Raw genomic sequence first — 7500 nt, 5'->3', positions numbered from 1 at the left:
GACCCGAGTCATAGGAAGTGCCGTGTTGCGGGGCCGGGAGGACCGCTCCTCCTGCGTCGGACCCGAGTCATAGGAAGTGCCGTGTTGCGCTGGTGGGGCCGTGCCCGCCAACAGCCTTCAGTGGTCGGATACCACGTTTGCAAGCTCCCCGCTGGAATGGGGACTTAGAAGAAATGAGGGGAAAATTCCCCCGGAGCTCCGTGCCTGAGGGCGGGCTGTGAGCCGCGCCGCGTCCGCCAACAGCCTTCCATGGTCGGACACCATTGTTCGCAAGTTGCCCGCTGGAATGGGCACATAGAAGAAATTTCGAGGATAACATCCACCAGAGCGCCAGGGCGGCCGTTATTGCAGTATGCGTCCGCCTGGCAGCTCTCTTCCGCGGGAACCATTGGGCAATTTCTTTCACGGAGGTGGACATAGAAGAATTTTTGTTTCTAAAAACGTGGTTCCTAAAAATGTGCCCCAGGTGTTTTGGAAAACCCGGGTAAACCTGGGAAGTAGGCAAATGACCCTCTGACTAGGGGTAAAAACGTTTGCCTACTGCAGCGCCCCTAATGCAATTCGGCGGAACTGCAACGCCCCTGGTCGCCTAAACGCTACCCCTGGTCGCCTAAACCTCACCCCTGGTCGCCTAAACCTCACCCCTGGTCGCCTAAAAGTCACCCCTGGTCGCCTAAATTGTCAACCCCTGGTCACCTAAATTGTCAACCCCTGGTCGCCTAAAGGGGACTTAGAAGAAATGAGGGGGCAAATTCCCCCGGAGCTCCGTGCCTGAGGGCGGGCTGTGAGCCGCGCCGCGTCCGCCAACAGCCTTCAGTGGTCGGATACAATGTTTGAAAGGTCCCCGCTGGAAAGGGGACTTAGAAGAAATGAGGCAAATTTCCCCGGAGCTCCGTGCCTGAGGGCGGGCTGTGAGCCGCGCCGCGTCCGCCAACAGCCTTCAGTGGTCGGATACAATGTTTGAAAGGTCCCCGCTGGAAAGGGGACTTAGAAGAAATGAGGCAAATTTCCCCGGAGCTCCGTGCCTGAGTGCGGGCTGTGAGCCGCGCCGCGCCCGCCAACAGCCTTCAGTGGTCGGATACAATGTTTGAAAGTTCCCCGCTGGAAAGGGGACTTAGAAGAAATGAGGCAAATTTCCCCGGAGCTCCGTGCCTGAGGGCGGGCTGTGAGCCGCGCCGCGTCCGCCAACAGCCTTCAGTGGTCGGATACAATGTTTGAAAGGTCCCCGCTGGAAAGGGGACTTAGAAGAAATGAGGCAAATTTCCCCGGAGCTCCGTGCCTGAGGGCGGGCTGTGAGCCGCGCCGCGCCCGCCAACAGCCTTCAGTGGTCGGATACAATGTTTCAAAGTTCCCCGCTGGAAAGGGGACTTAGAAGAAATGAGGCAAATTCACCCGGAGCTCCGTGCCCGAGGGCCGGCTATGAGCCGCGCCGTGCCCGCCAACAGCCTTCCACGGTCGGATACAATGTTTCAAAGTTCCCCGCTGGAAAGGGGACTTAGAAGAAATGAGGCAAATTCACCCGGAGCTCCGTGCCCGAGGGCCGGCTATGAGCCGCGCCGTGCCCGCCAACAGCCTTCAGTGGTCGGATACAATGTTTCAAAGTTCCCCGCTGGAAAGGGGACTTAGAAGAAATGAGGCAAATTCCCCCGGAGCTCCGTGCTCGAGGGCCGGCTATGAGCCGCGCCGTGCCCGCCAACAGCCTTCCTTTGGTCGGATACAATGTTTCAAAGTTCCCCGCTGGAAAGGGGACTTAGAAGAAATGAGGCAAATTCCCCCGGAGCTCCGTGCTCGAGGGCCGGCTATGAGCCGCGCCGTGCCCGCCAACAGCCTTCCTTTGGTCGGATACAATGTTTCAAAGTTCCCCGCTGGAAAGGGGACTTAGAAGAATTGAGCAAATTTCACCGGAGCTCCGTGCCTGAGGGCGGGCTGTGAGCCGCGCCGCGCCCGCCAACAGCCTTCCTTTGGTCGGATACAATGTTTGAAAGTTCCCCGCTGGAAAGGGGACTTAGAAGAAATGAGGCAAATTTCCCCGGAGCTCCGTGCCTGATGGCGGGCTGTGAGCCGCGCCGCGCCCGCCAACAGCCTTCAGTGGTCGGATACAATGTTTCAAAGTTCCCCGCTGGAAAGGGGACTTAGAAGAAATGAGGCAAATTCCCCCGGAGCTCCGTGCTCGAGGGCCGGCTATGAGCCGCGCCGTGCCCGCCAACAGCCTTCCTTTGGTCGGATACAATGTTTCAAAGTTCCCCGCTGGAAAGGGGACTTAGAAGAAATGAGGCAAATTCCCCCGGAGCTCCGTGCTCGAGGGCCGGCTATGAGCCGCGCCGTGCCCGCCAACAGCCTTCCTTTGGTCGGATACAATGTTTCAAAGTTCCCCGCTGGAAAGGGGACTTAGAAGAATTGAGCAAATTTCACCGGAGCTCCGTGCCTGAGGGCGGGCTGTGAGCCGCGCCGCGCCCGCCAACAGCCTTCCTTTGGTCGGATACAATGTTTGAAAGTTCCCCGCTGGAAAGGGGACTTAGAAGAAATGAGGCAAATTTCCCCGGAGCTCCGTGCCTGATGGCGGGCTGTGAGCCGCGCCGCGCCCGCCAACAGCCTTCAGTGGTCGGATACAATGTTTGAAAGTTCCCCGCTGGAAAGGGGACTTAGAAGAATTGAGTAAAATTCACCCGGAGCTCCGTGCCCGAGGGCCGGCTATGAGCCGCGCCGCGCCCGCCAACAGCCTTCCTTTGGTCGGATACAATGTTTCAAAGTTCCCCGCTGGAAAGGGGACTTAGAAGAAATTTGTGAAAATTCACCCGGAGCTCCGTGCCTGAGGGCCGGCTATGAGCCGCGCCGTGCCCGCCAACAGCCTTCCACGGTCGGATACAATGTTTCAAAGTTCCCCGCTGGAAAGGGGACTTAGAAGAAATTTGTGAAAATTCACCCGGAGCTCCGTGCCCGAGGGCCGGCTATGAGCCGCGCCGTGCCCGCCAACAGCCTTCCACGGTCGGATACAATGTTTCAAAGTTCCCCGCTGGAAAGGGGACTTAGAGGAAATTAGTGAAAATTCACCCGGAGCTCCGTGCCTGAGGGCCGGCTATGAGCCGCGCCGTGCCCGCCAACAGCCTTCCACGGTCGGATACAATGTTTCAAAGTTCCCCGCTGGAAAGGGGACTTAGAAGAAATTTGTAAAATTCACCCGGAGCTCCGTGCCCGAGGGCCGGCTATGAGCCGCGCCGTGCCCGCCAACAGCCTTCCACGGTCGGATACAATGTTTCAAAGTTCCCCGCTGGAAAGGGGACTTAGAAGAAATTTGTAAAAATTCACCCGGAGCTCCGTGCCCGAGGGCCGGCTATGAGCCGCGCCGTGCCCGCCAACAGCCTTCCACGGTCGGATACAATGTTTCAAAGTTCCCCGCTGGAAAGGGGACTTAGAAGAAATTTGTGAAAATTCACCCGGAGCTCCGTGCCCGAGGGCCGGCTATGAGCCGCGCCGTGCCCGCCAACAGCCTTCCACGGTCGGATACAATGTTTCAAAGTTCCCCGCTGGAAAGGGGACTTAGAAGAAATTTGTAAAAATTCACCCGGAGCTCCGTGCCCGAGGGCCGGCTATGAGCCGCGCCGTGCCCGCCAACAGCCTTCCACGGTCGGATACAATGTTTCAAAGTTCCCCGCTGGAAAGGGGACTTAGAAGAAATTTGTAAAATTCACCCGGAGCTCCGTGCCCGAGGGCCGGCTATGAGCCGCGCCGTGCCCGCCAACAGCCTTCCACGGTCGGATACAATGTTTCATAGTTCCCCGCTGGAAAGGGGACTTAGAAGAAATTTGTGAAAATTCACCCGGAGCTCCGTGCCCGAGGGCCGGCTATGAGCCGCGCCGTGCCCGCCAACAGCCTTCCACGGTCGGATACAATGTTTCAAAGTTCCCCGCTGGAAAGGGGACTTAGAAGAAATTTGTAAAAATTCACCCGGAGCTCCGTGCCCGAGGGCCGGCTATGAGCCGCGCCGCGCCCGCCAACAGCCTTCCACGGTCGGATACAATGTTTCAAAGTTCCCCGCTGGAAAGGGGACTTAGAAGAAATTTGTGAAAATTCACCCGGAGCTCCGTGCCCGAGGGCCGGCTATGAGCCGCGCCGTGCCCGCCAACAGCCTTCCACGGTCGGATACAATGTTTCAAAGTTCCCCGCTGGAAAGGGGACTTAGAAGAAATTTGTGAAAATTCACCCGGAGCTCCGTGCCTGAGGGCCGGCTATGAGCCGCGCCGTGCCCGCCAACAGCCTTCCACGGTCGGATACAATGTTTCAAAGTTCCCCGCTGGAAAGGGGACTTAGAAGAAATTAGGCAACTTTCCCCGGAGCTCCATGCCTGAGTGCGGGCTGTTTGCCGCGCCGTGCCCGCCAACAGCCTTCAGTGGTCGGATACAATGTTTCAAAGTTCCCCGCTGGAAAGGGGACTTAGAAGAAATTATGAATATTTTTGTTTCTAAAAACGTGATCCCTGAAAATGTGCCCCAGGTGTTTTGGAAAACCCGGGTAAACCTGGGAAGTAGGCAAATGACCCTCTGACTAGGGGGGAAGAACGTTTGCCTACTGCAGCGCCCCTAATGCAATTCGGCGGAACTGCAACGCCCCTGGTCGCCTAAACGCTACCCCTGGTCGCCTAAAAGCTACCCCTGGTCGCCTAAAAGCTACCCCTGGTCGCCTAAACGCTACCCCTGGTCGCCTAAACGCTACCCCTGGTCGCCTAAACGCTACCCCTGGTCACCTAAACGCTACCCCTGGTCGCCTAAACGCTTCCCCTGGTCACCTAAACGCTACCCCTGGTCGCCTAAACGCTACCCCTGGTCGCCTAACTGACCCCTCGTGTGTGGGGATCAACGTTTGCCTACTAGGGCGTCCTCCGGCGGCCTCTCGGCAGTACTGCAGGCCCATTTTAGCCGAGCCCATTGAAATGAATGGGGGAATTTTATACGTTTTTGCCTTTTTTTTCCCCCCCTCGTTCTTTTTGTATTTATTCATTTATTTCAACTTTTACCGACTCAACCGCCCTCCGGCGTGCCCTCGGCGGTCCCGCAAGCCCAATTCGGCCGAGCCCATTGAAATGAATGGGGGAATTTTATACGTTTTTGCCTTTTTTCCCCCCCCCTCGTTCTTTTTGTATTTATTCATTTATTTCAACTTTTACCGACTCAACCGCCCTCCGGCGTGCCCTCGGCGGTCCCGCAAGCCCAATTCGGCCGAGCCCATTGAAATGAATGGGGGAATTTTATACGTTTTTGCCTTTTTTTTCCCCCCCTCGTTCTTTTTGTATTTATTCATTTATTTCAACTTTTACCGACTCAACCGCCCTCCGGCGTGCCCTCGGCGGTCCCGCAAGCCCAATTCGGCCGAGCCCATTGAAATGAATGGGGGAATTTTATACGTTTTTGCCTTTTTTTCCCCCCTCGTTCTTTTTGTATTTATTCATTTATTTCAACTTTTACCGACTCAACCGCCCTCCGGCGTGCCCTCGGCGGTCCCGCAAGCCCAATTCGGCCGAGCCCATTGAAATGAATGGGGGGATTTTATACGTTTTTGCCTTTTTTCCCCCCCTCGTTCTTTTTGTATTTATTCATTTATTTCAACTTTTACCGACTCAACCGCCCTCCGGCGTGCCCCCGGCGGTCCCGCAAGCCCAATTCGGCCGAACCCATTGAAATGAATGGGGGAATTTTATACGTTTTTGCCTTTTTTTTCCCCCCCTCGTTCTTTTTGTATTTATTCATTTATTTCAACTTTTACCGACTCAACCGCCCTCCGGCGTGCCCCCGGCGGTCCCGCAAGCCCAATTCGGCCGAACCCATTGAAATGAATGGGGGAATTTTATACGTTTTTGCCTTTTTTTTCCCCCCCTCGTTCTTTTTGTATTTATTCATTTATTTCAACTTTTACCGACTCAACCGCCCTCCGGCGTGCCCTCGGCGGTCCCGCAAGCCCAATTCGGCCGAGCCCATTGAAATGAATGGGGGGATTTTATACGTTTTTGCCTTTTTTCCCCCCCTCGTTCTTTTTGTATTTATTCATTTATTTCAACTTTTACCGACTCAACCGCCCTCCGGCGTGCCCTCGGCGGTCCCGCAAGCCCAATTCGGCCGAGCCCATTGAAATGAATGGGGGAATTTTATACGTTTTTGCCTTTTTTCCCCCCCCCCTCGTTCTTTTTGTATTTATTCATTTATTTCAACTTTTACCGACTCAACCGCCCTCCGGCGTGCCCTCGGCGGTCCCGCAAGCCCAATTCGGCCGAGCCCATTGAAATGAATGGGGGAATTTTATACGTTTTTGCCTTTTTTTTCCCCCCCCTCGTCCTTTTTGTATTTATTCATTTATTTCAACTTTTACCGACTCAACCGCCCTCCGGCGTGCCCCCGGCGGTCCCGCAAGCCCAATTCGGCCGAACCCATTGAAATGAATGGGGGAATTTTATACGTTTTTGCCTTTTTTTTCCCCCCCTCGTTCTTTTTGTATTTATTCATTTATTTCAACTTTTACCGACTCAACCGCCCTCCGGCGTGCCCTCGGCGGTCCCGCAAGCCCAATTCGGCCGAGCCCATTGAAATGAATGGGGGGATTTTATACGTTTTTGCCTTTTTTCCCCCCCTCGTTCTTTTTGTATTTATTCATTTATTTCAACTTTTACCGACTCAACCGCCCTCCGGCGTGCCCTCGGCGGTCCCGCAAGCCCAATTCGGCCGAGCCCATTGAAATGAATGGGGGAATTTTATACGTTTTTGCCTTTTTTCCCCCCCCCCTCGTTCTTTTTGTATTTATTCATTTATTTCAACTTTTACCGACTCAACCGCCCTCCGGCGTGCCCTCGGCGGTCCCGCAAGCCCAATTCGGCCGAGCCCATTGAAATGAATGGGGGAATTTTATACGTTTTTGCCTTTTTTTTCCCCCCCCTCGTCCTTTTTGTATTTATTCATTTATTTCAACTTTTACCGACTCAACCGCCCTCCGGCGTGCCCTCGGCGGTCCCGCAAGCCCAATTCGGCCGAGCCCATTGAAATGAATGGGGGAATTTTATACGTTTTTGCCTTTTTTTTTCCCCCCTCGTCCTTTTTGTATTTATTTACTTATTTCAACCTTTACCGACTTAGGGGCCGCTTTGCACCGCCTGTGCCCGGGGAAGGTGCTCCTATTCGGGCCAAGTGTGACACACGCCCGCCCTCCTCCTCCGGAGCTTCCATTAGGGTAGACTTAGGGGCCGCTTGGCACCGCCTGTGCCCGGGGAAGGTGCTCATATTCGGCTTCACTGTCAGGCAGCATGCACTCCTCCTCCGGAGCTTCCATTTGGGCAAACTTAGGGGCCGCTTGGCACCGCCCGTGCCCGGGGAAGGTGCTCCTATTCGGGCCAAGTGTGACACACGCCCGCACTCCTCCTCCGGAGCTTCCATTTGGGCAAACTTAGGGGCCGCTTGGCACCGCCTGTGCCCGGGGAAGGTGCTCATATTCGGCTTCACTGTCACACAGCATGCACTCCTC

The sequence above is a fragment of the Idiotropiscis lumnitzeri genome, unplaced genomic scaffold (assembly GCF_059441095.1).
Source record: "Idiotropiscis lumnitzeri isolate Australia: NSW breed Sydney's pygmy pipehorse unplaced genomic scaffold, RoL_Ilum_1.0 HiC_scaffold_184, whole genome shotgun sequence".
Lineage (NCBI taxonomy): Eukaryota > Metazoa > Chordata > Actinopteri > Syngnathiformes > Syngnathidae > Idiotropiscis > Idiotropiscis lumnitzeri.
The sequence above is the reverse complement of the archived record's forward strand: the minus strand, read 5'-3'. Positions refer to the sequence as shown.